This window comes from Vigna unguiculata, chromosome 3 (genome assembly GCF_037176805.1).
Source record: "Vigna unguiculata cultivar grain cowpea cultivar isolate G323 ecotype 2 chromosome 3, ASM3717680v1, whole genome shotgun sequence".
Lineage (NCBI taxonomy): Eukaryota > Viridiplantae > Streptophyta > Magnoliopsida > Fabales > Fabaceae > Vigna > Vigna unguiculata.
In genome coordinates, this window is record NC_140794.1 from 26,347,926 (window position 1) to 26,363,902 (window position 15,977).

The 15,977-nt window shown below is 38.0% G+C and overlaps 1 non-coding gene across 1 annotated transcript; it reads right to left on the minus strand.

The window, feature by feature from the left end:
* Positions 1-15,329: 15,329 nt before the first annotated feature.
* LOC114171918 (small nucleolar RNA R71) lies at positions 15,330-15,436 on the minus strand. The gene has a single exon (XR_003601738.1). It is a non-coding gene; the product is annotated as a small nucleolar RNA R71 (small nucleolar RNA).
* Positions 15,437-15,977: the final 541 nt, after the last annotated feature.

Genomic DNA, 15,977 nt, shown 5'->3' on the forward strand with positions numbered 1-15,977 from the left:
CTTGCTGAGTTTTGGTGAGCAGGCAAGGGTAGTTGCTTATAAGACCTAAGGAAAGTAATGCCCTTACCGGGTTTGGCGAGCAGGTAAGGGGTATTACTTGTCTTTCCCGATGCGTTGGTGCGCACGAAAGGAACTTGTGAACTGGAAGTATTAAGAACAGAAAATGTCTTGGTATAGTGATGAGGGTGCACACTCATGACTATATCTGAGATAGTTTCCTTTCTTAATTCTAAAGGTTTTGGGTAAAAGAGAGAAAAGTGATAGGTGGAGTTGTCTCCTATTTTATTTTATTTTTTTGTTATGTTGGCGTTTTTGTGATATGTGTATGTTATCTGTAGTGGCTGACTATAGAATCCAGGTCAAAAGAAAAAAAAATTGATTTGTTGTTTTTGCAAAGGTCGGGTAGGGCCTTTGAGAAAATCTCTTGATCGAAGATTCGAGTACGCATAAGGATATCGGTAGACAAGGAAAGCTAAGTTGGTTTGATGAGCCTAAGCAGCGACGTTAGAACCCAGAAGCAACGCGTTAGGCAAGGGGATCTTCAAGAATGAGTTCTTGGGACTAATACCACAATGTTAATGACATAATGTTAAGGACTCAATGTAAACACCAGAAGGATTGGGAGTTGGCGATTATTAGACTAAGTTGTTGTAGCAGACCATGGAGAAATCTCGTTTAATCCAAGATTAGATGAATGCGCCACAGAGCAGACAAAAGTCGTATGCAAATATGAGGAGAAGGCCGTGGAAGTTTTAGGCTGGAGAGAATGCGATTCTCAGGAAGAACGATCAAACTAAGGAAGTAGACTCGGAAATTCATTGGACCTTAGTAGACAACATGGAAGATAGGTCCAACAGCCTATGAGATCGTTTTACCACCGCACTTGGCAAACTTGTATATGGGATTTACAATTAAGGAAGTACATTGCAAGCCTTACACTTGTGTAAGAGGAGGACGACGTTCAGGTACGTGAGGATCAATTAGTGGGAGTTGGATCAATAAGAATCTTGGATTCTCAAGTAGAGTCACTCAGAGGGAAGGAAATTCAAATTGTGAAAGTCCTTTGGGACGAAGCAACCCAAGGGATGACTTGAGTGATGGAAGACCTCACGAGGCAATCCTATCCACACTTGTTTCCTGGTAAGTCCAATTTTCGAGGACGAAAATCCTTTAAGGTGGGGGGAATGTAAGACCTAAGAAATTTAAATAATTAATTAAATAATTATTTAATAAATGCGGGTAGTATGAGCCTTTAAGGCATTTAATGCGGATTGCTATAACGTGGAAAAGTACTAGCTTAAGTGGGTTAAAGTACTTAAATGTGTGAGAGGACTTGGGTTCAAGTCTTATGTATGTCATTTGTGTGTTATTTAAATTATTATTATTTTTGATAATATGCTTGATCATGTTGAGTAATAATATAATCATAGAATTATATTAATCATCACGAAACATGAATTGGTTAAATGGTTATGTATTGAGTTGGCACTAGCATGGTCATGGGTTTAAACCTTGGTAGAACCATTTTTAGCTTCCTGGTGAAGGGGCATAGGAACCCTAGCTAGCAAAAAGTGACTGAAAAACAACTCATAATGGAATTTGAATGGCAATTACATTCATTTTAATGTCATTTTCGTTTTTGGACATTAACCACAATTAAGGACCATAATAAAAAGGCAAACTAAACCAATTGGAAGGGTTTTTGAGATTGGAAAATTAGAGTGTTGTAAGGAACACGAATTCAGAGGAAACAAAGTGATTAGAGAGTAAGCAAAGGAGCTAAATTGGGTTGGAGCCAAGGGAGGAAATTGGTGATCAAGGAAGAACTCTAGAACCATCTATTTTAAGCGAAGAATCCAGGTTAGGGGAGCTGAACCATGTCCTATATGAGTTTTTATGCGTAATTGTATGATTATAGAATGTGTATGTTGGTTTTTATTAAAAATGCATTGAAATCTGAATTTCTGGAATTTTTTCCAGAAATCGCCTAGCGGGCTGCTCATAGTCGTCGGGCTGCACATGCCAGTTTAGTATGTTTCTGGGTTCCCTGAGAAACCGCCTGGCGGTGAATCTCTGTACCACCAGGCGCCACGAACCTGCAACCCAGTTTTTGGGTTTTGTGATGAACTGCCTGGCGGTGATGAACACCCGCCAAGCGACGTGAACCTGTTAATTTGATTTTGATATTTTTACGTGTGCTTGAGTGATTCTGATTAAGGAAATGGGAAGTCCTTATTGGTTTTGAGTGTTTGGGCATCATACATAATTGAATTACATGTGAGTGATGGTCAAATTGGACGAAAATTGAATTAAATGAAATAATGTAACGAGTTTTCATATAGTGGGAGCCATAGGAACGAACCATGATCTTAAACCTGTCAGTGTAGCCTTTGAATTGAAAAATCAATGGAAAACAAAGTAGTTGGGGATTGGTTAAAGCTCGCAGGTGTAGAGAAGAAGGTTGGGGTTCCTGGAACAACAGGAACCGCCTGGCGGCACATTGGTTACTCCAGGCTCCATATCAGAGATGTGAGGGGTGCTCTGGTTCACGAAAAACGCTGTTTTTCGTACTTTTCGCAGAACAGGGACCGCCCGGCGGTAGTACAGTTCCGCCAGGCGCCACCTTCCACTTCTGGGCGCTAGGCGCCACCACTTTTTTCTGGTTTGCGCAGTTTTTGTAAAACTGCATTTCCCAGTTCGTTAACTGTCTGATTTAGGTGAAATTTTGATAGGTGGTCCATAACATGTGGTTCTTAATTTTGAACGGTGGAGATTGGATTTGGAGGTCAGTAGCTAGAGATATACATTACTTAATATTGATGATTTTGGAGTTTGTAAAATACATGAATAAGCTCTTGGTAAGTTCAAGTAACTTCTAATGAAGCATGATTGAGTTATGTGGTAAGTCATTATCAATTTGAATGTTCCTTTGGGTTAGTCACATGTGGAGAATTGGTTTGGTGAAGGCATGGGTGTCAATATTAAATTGCATTGGTGCATAAGATCATGTGCTTAAAATTGTTAGAGTGCTGCTCCTTATATTTTGTTTGAGCATGCTTGGGATGGTCTATATGACTAGGGGATTGAATGCACATGTGAGGTGTTATAAGGCCTGGAACATTATAGAATGCAATGCCTTTCATTAGGGGTAGTCTAGACTAAGGCACTTAGCGCTTGGCGGTACGTGTCCCCCGCCAAGCGATCTGGAAGCGGCTGTGCCTGGCAGTACGTGTCCCCCGCCAGGCGATTTTACTGCAGCAGTATTGGTGTTCTTGATTCTGTGGGCGTGATGCTTCAAAGGTGGGATTACTGGTGTTCCTTGAGTTGTGGCTCGGAACGTATCCCTTGAGTTGTGGCTCGGGATAGGGGTTAAAGCACGTGGTATTCCTTGAGTTGTGGCTCAGAATAACATCTCTTGAGTTGTGGCTCAGGATAGCGGATGAACACGAGGAACTTTTGAGTTGTGGCTCGGGTTGGCGAGTGTTACCAGTGTGAGTGTGCTGGTTGTGGCCAGTACGGATAGGTCCAGATAGATTGCCCTTCTAAGTAGTTGACTGATGAGTTTGGTAGTCTTGGGACGTTGCGAACTATGTTCGTATTTAGGAACTCCACCTGGCGTTACGGTTTATGATCCGTAACATGGTTTCTCGCACGTGCTCTATCGGTTGTGGCCGATAGGTATGGCAGCAAGTCACCTAGAAGTAATCACTAGAAGATGTAGAACATGAATAACTTGGTTGTGGCCAGGTGGTATGAATCAAAGGAAAGGAAATCCTTTGGAATGATTGTGTTATTTATATTGATATATTGTATATGGGTATATATAATTGTATATGTTTTATCTGTTAAGCTCACCTTATCTGCTTGTGTTTGGCGATGATCGTATACGCGGTATACATGAGCAAATGGTGTTGCAGGTGGGTCTGGTGAGACGTAGAGCCGGAGCGGGGCTAGTCTTGGGGAGTTTCTCTCAGAGTTTTTACATTGTCGTTAAGATTTCAAATAATTTGTAATTATTGGTAATACTGAACTATTTGATAATTATAAGAGTAATTATGTTCTTGGATTTTGAGTTATTATTGAAGTAATAAAAGTTTGAAATTTCCCGCATTCTTGGGAAATGGATTTATAATTAATGAGATTTTATTTTCTTATTTTATTTTATTATTTAAACTCGTAATATCCGGCGGGGATGTTACAGAGCTCATGTGTCAGCTATGATGATTAAGGAGTTGGAGCTGATCGAGAAGCTGCAAGATATGAATCTGGGATTGGATATGGAGGCAGGTCATATACGGTGCAGCATGTTGAGGATCACTAATGAGTTCCTAGATGAGGTTCGGGTGGAACAGGGTAAGGATCATGAACTGTAGCAGATTATTAGTGAGTTGGGCACAAAGAAGAGAAAGGACTTCAGGATGAGCAAAGATGGTATCCTACGCTTCAGAGAGAGGGTGTGTGTACCCAGCAGTCGGGTATTCAGGAAGATGCTCTTTGATGAAGGGCATAAGAGTCATCTTAGCATACATCTAGGTATGACTAAGATGTACAAGTACTTGAAGGCGACTTTCTGGTGGATTGGCATGAAAACTGATGTGGCAGATTATGTAGCATCTTGTTTAGTGTGCCAAAAAGCGAAGATCGAGCATTAGAGGCCAGGTGGTACGTTGGAGCCTCTTGAAATACCACAGTGGAAATGGGACAGCATTTTCATGGACTTTGTTACACACCTGCCAAGGTCGGTGAGGGGGCATGATTCTATTTGGGTAATAGTGGATAGATTGACAAAGTGTGCCCACTTCTTGCCAATCAATTAGAAGATGTCCCTAGATAAATTGGCAGAGCTGTATGTCAGGGAGATAGTCAGGTTGCATGGTGTGCCTACGAGTATCATCTCAGATAGGGATCCGAGGTTCACCTCGAGATTCTGACAGTCATTGCAGAACACCTTGGGCACTCAATTGAGAATGAGTTCGGCATATCATCCTCAGATTGATGGCCAGTCTGAGAAAACCAGACAGTCTTTGGAGGACTTACTGAGAACATGTGTCCTGGATCACCTCAGGACGTGGAGTGATGTGCTACCACTGGTGGATTTCACATATAATAATAGCTATCATTCCAGCATTGGGATGACACCTTATGAGGCCTTGTAAGGCAGGAGATGTCGGACACCTTTGTGTTGGCAGCAGGATGGAGAGTATGACAGGAGATGTCGGGACGTGGAGTGAAGTGCTACCGCTGGTGGAGTTCACTTATAATAATAGCTACCATTCTAGCATTGGGATGGCACCTTTTGAGGCCTTGTATGGCAGGAGATGTTGGACACCTTTGTGTTGACAGCAGGATGGAGAGATTGTGGTACTTGGTCTAGAATTCTTACAACAGACTACTGAGAAAGTAAGGTTAATACAGGATTAGAAGCGTGCAACTCAAAGTCGGTAGAAATCCTACGTAGATAAGAGGAGAAGGCCCCTTGAGTTTGAGGCTGGTGACCACGTGTTTCTCAGAGTTACACCTACAACAGGTATTGGGAGAGCGTTGAAGTCGAGGAAGTTGACTCCTCAATTCATCGGTCCGTATCAGATTACGAGGCAAATCGGACCGGTGGCGTACGAGATTGCATTGCCACCTGATGAAGGATTATCTTGTTCCTTTTTAAGATTACTGAATATGGTGTGAGTTGATTAAGAAAGCTAAGTGAAATCCCCACTGGACATTAAGATATCAAGCTATCTAGATGTGAAGGTTCCTTTCACAAAGCTCAAGAGAAGAAGATGATGGATTGATTCAAAACAACAAGGAAATGGAAAGCACATAAACCATAGAAAACCAAGAACAATTAAAGGAAGAAGTAAAAATAAAATGGAAAGGAAAGAAATGGTAAAAATGTGAGAAGCACGCCACTACAAGGCTAGGCTAGAAGTCATGGCAACCTTGAAAATGAGTGGATGTGTGCCACCACTTGCTATGCAAGATAAGGCTTAAAAGTATTCACTCCCTAGGGAGGAAACTCTCACAAATGGTTGAGACACAAGAGTGTTTTTACTTCAAAATGTTCAACCCTTTTACATGTCTAGGAGCACCCCTTATATATAAGAGTTTAGGGGCCTCTAAGCAAATAAAAGATACCTAAGGATGTCTCTACAAAAACCTAACTCTAGCTTCTAAAAACTAGGTCAAATAAGGTTACAAAAGTGAGAGACAAAAGAGCTAACTATGGTGTGTGCAAGGCTAATTTCGTTCTAGCATAAAAGGAGACCAAGAATGTGTCTCATATGTCTCTAAAAAGTGGCCATAGTGTGCTAAAAACAAAGGAGACCAAAGGTACACAGGTACACTTGCTTTATGCCTTTTTCTTTATGCTTTATGCCTTTGCTTTACTCTCTCCTCCACATCATTTATGCTCCCCAATCACCATGCGCCACCTAGCATTGCTTTCTTACTCCTAATTAACCCACAAAGCAAATAAACATAGATTAGCATGTTGGCTTAAGTCAAGTCAACTATAGTCAACAAGTCAAACCTAGTCAAAGGTAAACAAGTCAACTAAAGTTGATTCAACTAAGTCAACTTAGGGAATCAAAAATAACAAACACAAATGAAAGGGATGAAGAGTTAATGAACTTCCTTTCTAAACATGCTTAGTCTTCTTAAGCATGTGCCTCCATCCTTGGTTGGGGTCAATCGTTGATCATCCTCCCTTCCTTGGAGAGAATTTGACCACAAATTCTTTAAGCCTTTGTAGATGGAGCTTGACTTGATTTGGGGGAGGATTTGTGCCTCCCTTTTTTGAGCTCTAGTTCCATCCTTTCTAAGGATATTACCCTTAGCTTTGGTTAGGCCATCTTTATTTTATAGAGTACTCTTCCTCTCTTGCTTGTGCTTTGGGCCTTCCTTTTTGGCTTGGGAAGAGAAAGAAGAGTGATGCACATCTTTCTTTGGAAGAATTTTTTTGTAGGCAAGTAACACCTTAGTGAAAGCTTGCCCCTTTTCTTTTTCTTCTTTGTCTTTTCTTATTATATTTCTATCCTTATTAACTTCTTGAGGTGATAGAGGTTGTAAAGTGGTCTTTTTCCCATTTATGAAGAAAATGTATTGGTTGGTATGACCATCATGTAAAGTTTGTTTATCAAATTGCCATGGCCTACCTAGTAAGATATGTGTGACTTCCATGGGAACAACATCACATAGCACCTCATCTTTGTAGCTTCCTATAGAGAAGTTAATTAGGACTTGTTTATTGACATCTATTTCTCCCTCTTTACTTATCCAAGCAAGCTTGTAGGGCTTAGCATGAGGAATGGTCTCTAAGCTAAGCTTTTCCACCAACCTTGTGCTAGCTACATTGGTACTACTTCCTCCATCAATACTTAGAGAGCAAATCCATTTGTTAATTTTGCATCTAGATTGAAAAATGTTTTCTCTTTGAGTTGGCTCAAGCTCACTTTGATCTTGACCTATCATGCACCTTAATAACATAGGGTCTTTCTCAAAAATTTTAGTTTTACTAGAGGAAGAAGATTTTTTTGAAAGAGAATGGGGAGATAAGTGTTCACTTTCAACATCATTACTCTTCTTTAAGATCATGGTCCTCTTGGTTGGGCAATTTAAAGCAATGTGATTATAACCCAAACATTTAAAACATTTAATAGAACTTGATCTTGGAGAAGTAGAATGGTGATGTGATCACTTGGTGACTTACTTTTACTTGGTGGTTCTTGATGAGAGTTAGAAGGGAACTTATCATGTTTCATTTTATCATTTCCCTTCCATGAGTGACTAAAGTAGTGGTTGGGTGAGTAACTCTTCCTTACCCTTCTTTTTCTTTTCAATTGAATTTCAATCCCAAGGGCAAGTGTGAAAACATTTTCAAGAGTGGAGTACTCATACAACTCTACTTGGTCTTGTATGTCTCTCCTAAGACCACTCACAAATCTTTTTATTTTGTCTTTGTTAGTTTCTTTTATTTCAACCTTACGCATTTGAGACTCTAATTCTTTAAACTATTCACTCACACTCATAGAACCTTGGTGAAGCCTTTGGAGCTTCAAAAGAAGTTCCTTCCTATAGGAGGGAGGAACAAATCTAGCGTGCATAAAAGTTTTAATGTCCATCCAAGAAGCCACGGGTGGCCCTTGGTCATAATTCTTACAAACTTTATGCCACCAAGTATTGGCATACTCCAAAAATCCTAAAACTACTAGATCAACTTGTGCTTGATCCTTTACATGATTTTCAATGAAAATTTGATCAACTTTAGCTTCCCAATCAAGGAAGATTTTGGGATCACTTCCACCATAGAAGTTAGGAATCTTTGGAGTTTGCTTCTCTTGTGATCGGTTGCGACTAGAATGCCCTCTTTTCCTAGCCTCTCTTTCTTGCTCTTTAGCTTCAAGCCTTTGAATGTGCTCTTGGATTCTTAGGTCACTTTGCTCCTTGTCTTTTCTTAATTGTTCAAAGGCCTCCTTCCTAGACAACTTCAAATCCCGAAGCAATCTCATCAATGTATTGTTTTTGTTTGGTGTAGGTGCATTTGATGAACTTGTCATGATTCCTACAACAAAAACACTCAAATGCAAGACAAAATAAATGGATTAGAGGTTAGACAATATGAAAATCGAGACCAAATCCAACCCAAAATGTAACCCAAGTGTTTAGATCACTCTCCCAAAGTAACAAGGCAAGGCTACACTCAAAGCTCCTCCAAAGGAGTGAAGCAAACACTTTTAAAAACTTGTTCAAAACCTTTCAAATGCAAGACAAGTGATTCGGCCACAACATCCCAAGAGTTTCAAGAAAAGAAAACTACTAAGACAAAACAAAGAACACCTAGTGACAAGCAAGAAAAGCACCAAAACAAGGAAAGCTAAACTCTAAAGAAAAAAAGTTTGAGACAAAAATTTTAACAAGACTAAAACAAGAAAAAACACATTTAAGGACTCTATGGAAAGAATTTGAACAAGCCAAGATTATACCTCAAATCATGCATACACCATGAAAGATCATAACCAAGTCAAAACATGGAACTAATTTGCCAATATCACCCAAAATCCAAGTATAAAATTTGGTAGCATAACACCTAGTAAAAATGGCCAAATGGATTCACCAAGCATTGTAAAAGCTCTTGGCCAAACTGTTTTTGGTCTTGAAAACACTTCTTCTTTTCAAAACTAGGTACTTAAAATGATGAGAAGGATGTTTTAGGGTGTCTTGAACACTTAGTTCCTTAAAATTAGGTCAAAATCAATTTCAAGGAGCATACAACAACACAAGGCATAGATCTCATGCAATAGTTCAAAAACTTAGAAACAAGAACAAGAAAACTCAAAGAAGCATATGACAAGAGACTCAAGCAAAAGTTAGAAACATTTAAAGACTCAACATGACATACACAAAGACACAAACATGTAGCTATCATGCATTTAAACTCATGGATTTGAGGCTCAAAGACTAAGCATCCAAAGACATGTTATCCAACCACATTTAGGAGCTTAAAGAGGTGCAAAAACCGTAGCCAAATTGCCACAAAAGAACCTGAAAACGTTGATTCACGTATTCTTGGCAGATCTGACCTTTGCTCACTAATTTGATCATAACTTTCTCCACAGAACTCCAAATGCATTGGTTCTTTTTTTTCTGGAAACTATACTCAAAGAGCTTTCTTTTGACACTAAAAACGTAATTTTTGGACCGCTGAGCTGGTGTAGTTTAATGTTTTAAAATCGTCACGTTTTCTGCCAGCACTGTTTTTGTGTGTCATGGAAGTGGATTTGAACCATACCAAGATAGCTACAACAAAACAAGGTTAGCACATGAAAAACACCATATTCAAGATAACCTAGGCTCTAGATACCAAATGATGAAGGATTATCTTGTTCCTTTTTAAGATTACTGAATATGGTGTGAGTTGATTAAGAAAGCTAAGTGAAATCCCCACTGGACATTAAGATAGCAAGCTATCTAGATGTGAAGGTTCCTTTCACAAAGCTCAAGAGAAGAAAATGATGGATTGATTCAATACAACAAGGAAATGGAAAGCATATAAACCATAGAAAACCAAGAACAATCAAAAGGAAGAAGTAAACATAAAATAGAAAGGAAAGAAATGGTAAAAATGTGAGAAGCACACCACTACAAGGCTAGGCTAGAAGCCATGGCAACCTTGAAGATGAGTGGATGTGTGCCGCCACTTGCTATGCAAGATAAGGCTTAAAAGTATTCACTCCCTAGGGAGGAAACTCTCACAAATGGTTGAGACACAAGAGTGTTTTTACTTCAAAATGTTCAACCCTTTTATATGTCTAGGAGCACCCCTTATATAGAAGAGTTTAGGGGCCTCTAAGCAAATAAAAGATACCTAAGGATGTCTCTACAAAAACCTAACCCTAGCTTCTAGAAACTAGGTCAAATAAGGTTACAAAAATGAGAGACAAAAGAGCTAATTATGGTGTGTGCAAGGCTAATTTCGTTCTAGCACAAAAGGAGACCAAGAATGTGTCTCATATGTCTCTAAAAAGTGGCCATAGTGTGCTAAAAAAAAAGGAGACCAGAGGTACACAGGTACACTTCCTTTATGCCTTTTTCTTTATGCTTTATGCCTTTGCTTTACTCTCTCCTCCACATCATTTATGCTCCCCAATCACCATGCACCACCTAGCATTGCTTTCTTACTCCTAATTAACCTACAAAGCAAATAAACATAGATTAGCATGTTGGCTTAAGTCAAGTCAACTATAGTCAACAAGTCAAACCTAGTCAAAGGTCAACAAGTCAACTAAAGTTGATTCAACTAAGTCAACTTAGGGAATCAAAAATAACAAACACAAATGAGAGGGATGAAGGATTAATGAACTTCCTTTCTAAACATGCTTAGTCTTCTTAAGCATGTGCCTCCATCCTTGGTTGGGGTCAATCCTTCATCACCACCTCACTTGGCAAACCTGCACAATGTCTTCCACGTATCACAACTGAGGAAGTACGTGGCAGATCCTACTCATGTGCTGGAGCAAGATGATGTCCAGGTGCGTGAGAATCTGACGTTGGGAGTTGGACCGGTGATAATTCTAGATTCTGAAGTCAAACAACTCAGAGGGAAGGAGATTCGGACGGTGAAGATTCTCTAGAATGAGGCAACCCAGGAGATGACTTGGGAGATGCAGGATCTCATGAGGAAGTCTTATCCTCACCTATTTGCTGGTAAGTCCTATTTTCGAGGATGAAAACTTTTAAAGGTGGGGGTAATGTAAGACCCGTGAAAAGTAATTAATTAAATAAATAAATAATTAATAAATGCGAGTAGAAAGAGCCTTTATGACATTAATTATTGTTTGATGTGATGTGAAAAAGTACTAGCTCAAGTGGTTGAGAGTACTTTGGTTGTGTGAGAGGACTTGGGTTCAAGTCCTATGTATGCCAATTATGTGTGGTTGTTTTACTATTAATTTTTAATAATATGTATGAGTATGGAATTGATAATGTAACCTTATACTGATTGGAGTGTATCACAAAATATGAATTGGCATAGTGGTTATGCTTTGGCTCTATGAGTGGAGGGTCACGGGTTTAAACTTGGTTGGGAAAGAAACTAGAACTTTATTGTTTTAAGTGTAGTTTTGAAGGGAATATTAGAGGGCAAAAGAAAACCTAGAAGGGGAAGTGATGAGTCATTATTTTCTTCCATTCCACTAGTCTTTGTGCACCCATTAGACAGTTGATTAGTGCTTAATTATAAAGACATGCATCTCCTATTTCCTTTCTCGTGAAAGCACAGCAAACACCATTGTTTTTACCAATTCTTTTTTCCCTCTTATTATTTTTCACAACCTAAAAGCAATTAGGAAAGAACATTTGGTTCCAGGTCCCTCACTTAACTTTAAATGACTTCAAAACAAACACCCAAACCCAATTCTTAACTTCAATTTGAAACAAACCATAATTCATGGTTCAACACAGTAAATAAAGATTAGAAACTAAAGGGTACACAAAAGTGACTTACCATTGTATTACTTTCCAGGTGCTTCTTTCCGGTAACAAAATTGCAGTTTCCAAAAACTGGAGAAAAATTTTCAAAAAAGGAAAACAAAGGTTGCAAGTGAAGTAATGGATTTGAAGCAAGAAAAGTGGTGAAAGTTGGTGATGAGTAATTCACCTGCGAATCTGTGAAAATTGTCAGATTTCAGAGAGGTATTCTTGGTCGCACACAGAACGGTGATCGATTAGTTAGTTGTTCACGTGCCCCTGACCTTGACTCCACCTCTGCTATTCTTAAAGAAGATGATGGATTCAAAATCAATTTTTTCAATACAATCAAATTAATTGAGAACTGGATTTCGATAATAAAATATTAAATTCAGATATTTAGCTAAAATATAATTAATTATCAAATAATAAATTAATAAAAACAAAACAGTTGTTTGAAACAATGTGTTGTGAACATACGTGTGTTGTGTTGTTCTTTAATGTGTTTTATTTCATTTATTTTAATCTTATTTTTGTTAGAAATATGTATTTTTTAAATATGTATGATATTATATTAGCAAATGATAATATTATAATATTATTAAATTAATATATAAATTAAAATTATATTTATTAAAAATAAAGTAAAATATATAAGAACAGACAAAAAAATAATAATTGATAAATAAAGAATAAAAGAAGAAACAGAGATAATCGATTTTATAGTAAAATTAATGATCAATTTTTAAAAATTTAATAAATTATTATATATAGGATAAAATTGATATTTTGAAATATAGACACAAAAAGAAAATCTCTTTATATATTACTAGTGTAAACACAGGCGCTATCGCGCCTGTGTGTACGCATTTTTTGAATTATATTAATAATTGATGATATTGTAATGTTATTAATTTAATAAACAAAATAAAAGTATATTTATAAAAAATAAAATAAAATGTACGGAGAAAATAAGAGAAAAATAACTGTTGATGAATAGTAAGAGAAAAAAAGAAAAAGGAGATAAGTAAATAATTTTATAAAAACTTGTAAAAGTAACCGTTAATTTTTAAAAATTTAATAAATAATTAAATTATAAAGGGTAAAGTTGAAATTATGAAATGTTGGGCTTTATTGGGTCACTTTTCCGAATTTGGACTAATTTCACAAAAAATAGCACCCATTGAGGGTTTTGCGTTTTTATTTCGTTTTCTACATTGGGCAGCTTGTTTTGTGATTTCATTGACTTGGAACAATACCCATTCATGGGGTGTTCGCATTTATATATGATAACACCGTTTTGCATTCCATTTAAGCTTTGAAATCTCTATTTTTGCTCTTAAATTGCGTTTTCAGATTTCATAAGTTAGGGTTCTTGGTTCTGTTTTTGTGATTCCAGTTTTGAAGATTTTAATTGCTCATTTCCATGTCTAGCTAAATTCGTGTATTGACTCCTTGATGAAAAATGCAATGAAGCTTTGAGGTTGTGTTTGTTTTGTGAAATCTGCCATATTTTCGTTCTAAATTCGTGGGATGCATGTGGTGAATCTGTTAATGCTTAATTTATAGAGTAATTGCATATGTTTTGGTTAAGATAAGCTCATGCTTAATGTATGTAGCTTGGTTGTCACGAAATTAAGGATGTGTGCATTGCTTAATTGCATAATGAAGGTAGATTGTAATTTTCGCTTAGTAAATTATTATCTAGTGGATTGAGATAAGGCAGAGTTGGTGTTAATTTGGTGGCCTATGATAAGTGAAATTGCGTTTAAATCAAGGATGTCAATACGGTTTTAATCACTGTAGCATTTAATTTAATCTGTTGATTAACATTCTGAATCTGTCTGCCAACCCCCCCCCCATTGTGTTATTGTTGTGTTCATCTGGAAATTTCTCTTTGAATGAAAATATTGGTCATTGGGAGACGACTTGGTTCACTTTCATATACTGCATTTAATATGTTTTAATTTGGTGGGGTACGACCTTTATCAAATTTGGCGCCGTTGCCGGGGACCAATCGTTTGGTTCAAAGTAAAATTTTCAGTGTGTTTGTGTTATGTGTTTTGGTGTGTGTGTAGTTCAAGTGTGGTTGAGTTGGTATATGTTCATCATGATGTTAATTTTGTGTTAAGTTCAGTGTCTGTTTCCATTCCTGTGTGTTTCTGTGTAGTGCAGTGAATAGTATCGCGGCGCGCATGAATATTGTCATTTGTAGTAGTGAATAGTGTATGAATAGTGTCTGAATCTGACATTTAACTTCTGGAATTTTGTTCTGGTAGCTACGGTGCTTATTTTGACTTGAAATTTTTCCCCCCACTTTTAAGACATTGAACTTAATAGGAAAAATAGCTGGAGCAGTTGGTATTGTCTGAATTAAGAGATTAAAAAAAATTTGGACTGATTTTTAGTGAAACTTCAAAGGACCATAACTTTTGCTCTGGTTATCAGAATCAATAGTATTTTATATGCATTTGGGGTGGAATTTGATTTCCTACCTTGTCGGAACCGGCTATGCCGGTTTGCAAACTTGAAAATGCCATTTTCTACATTTCAGCAATGTTTTTTGTGATTTTTCTTCATTTTTTCCACTTTTGAAAAATTGTCAAAAATACTTGTGCTTTGAGTTTTGATCTGATTTTTTTGTGCTTCTGTTTGACCACTCAAGGGAATAGCCTACCAAATTTCAAGTCATTTGGAGTTCGTTTGAGTATACTTGTAGTTATACCCTATGTTATACCAATATCACTACAATTAATGCTTTTTGGTGCATGACTAGGGGAAACCCAAGTGAATTACAACCATTTGACCCAGAGATTGATAGGACATTCCACAAAGGAAGTAGGCATCTTAGGAATCCGTCTTTGCATGCTCAATATTCAGTGACTTTTCCTGACTCTTCTGATTCTCGTCATACTCCTGACACTTCTCATTCCTTGCATTCTAAGCATACTGTTTATTCTGAGCATTTTGATTTTCATATTGATAACATGGCTCAACCTCCTCCACCTCATGAGAGAACCATGAGTGAGCTCACTACACCAGAGTTCACTTATGATAGTTTATGCATTCAATACCCTGAGGAGGAAGTTCCATTTGTGCTAAAAACTGGTTTAATACACTTGTTGCCAAAGTTTCATGGCCTTGCAGGTGAGGACCCGTGCAAACACTTGAAGCAGTTTCATGTCGTCTGTTCCACCATTAAGCCTGCAGATGTACAAGAGGACCATGTATACTTGAAGGCTTTCCCTCATTCTTTGGAGGGTAATGCGAAAGACTGGTTGTACTACCTAGCACCCAGGTCCATCACAAGCTGGGATGACCTGAAGAGATTGTTCCTTGCCTAGTTCTTTCCTGCTTCAAGGACAACAACCATAAGGAAGGAGATTTCTGGCATCAAGCAGCAATCTAGGGAAACCCTTTATGAGTACTGGGAGAGGTTCAAGAATCTCTGTTCGAGCTGTCCACACTATCAGATCTCTGAACATCTCCTTCTGCAGTATTTTTGTGAAGGTCTGCACCACATGGATCGAAATATGATTGATGCCGCAAGTGGTGGTGCCCTTGGTAACATAACCCCAGCTACAGCCAGACAAGTAATAGAGAACATGGCTTCAAATTCTCAACAATTTGGCACAAGGAGTGATGCCATAGTTGTTAGAGGTGTTCATGATGTAGGGGCAGCCGAGTACACGAAGAAATTAGAAAGTAAGATTGATGCTCTTACCACACTGGTCAATCAACTTGCTTCCAATCAGAGAGCTCCAGTTGCAAGAGTTTGTGGCCTTTGTACATCTGTTGATCATTTTACAGACTCTTGCCCAGCATTGCAACAACAGGCTGCTTCTTCTTCTTCTACACCAATGGATACACCTCAGGCCTATGCAGCAAATATTTTCAACAACAGTAGGCCCCAACATCAACAACAGAACCATGATTTGTCAACAAACAGATATAATCCAAAATGGAGAAATCACCTTAATTTGAGATGGGGAAACCAGGGTAACCAGCAGCCCCAA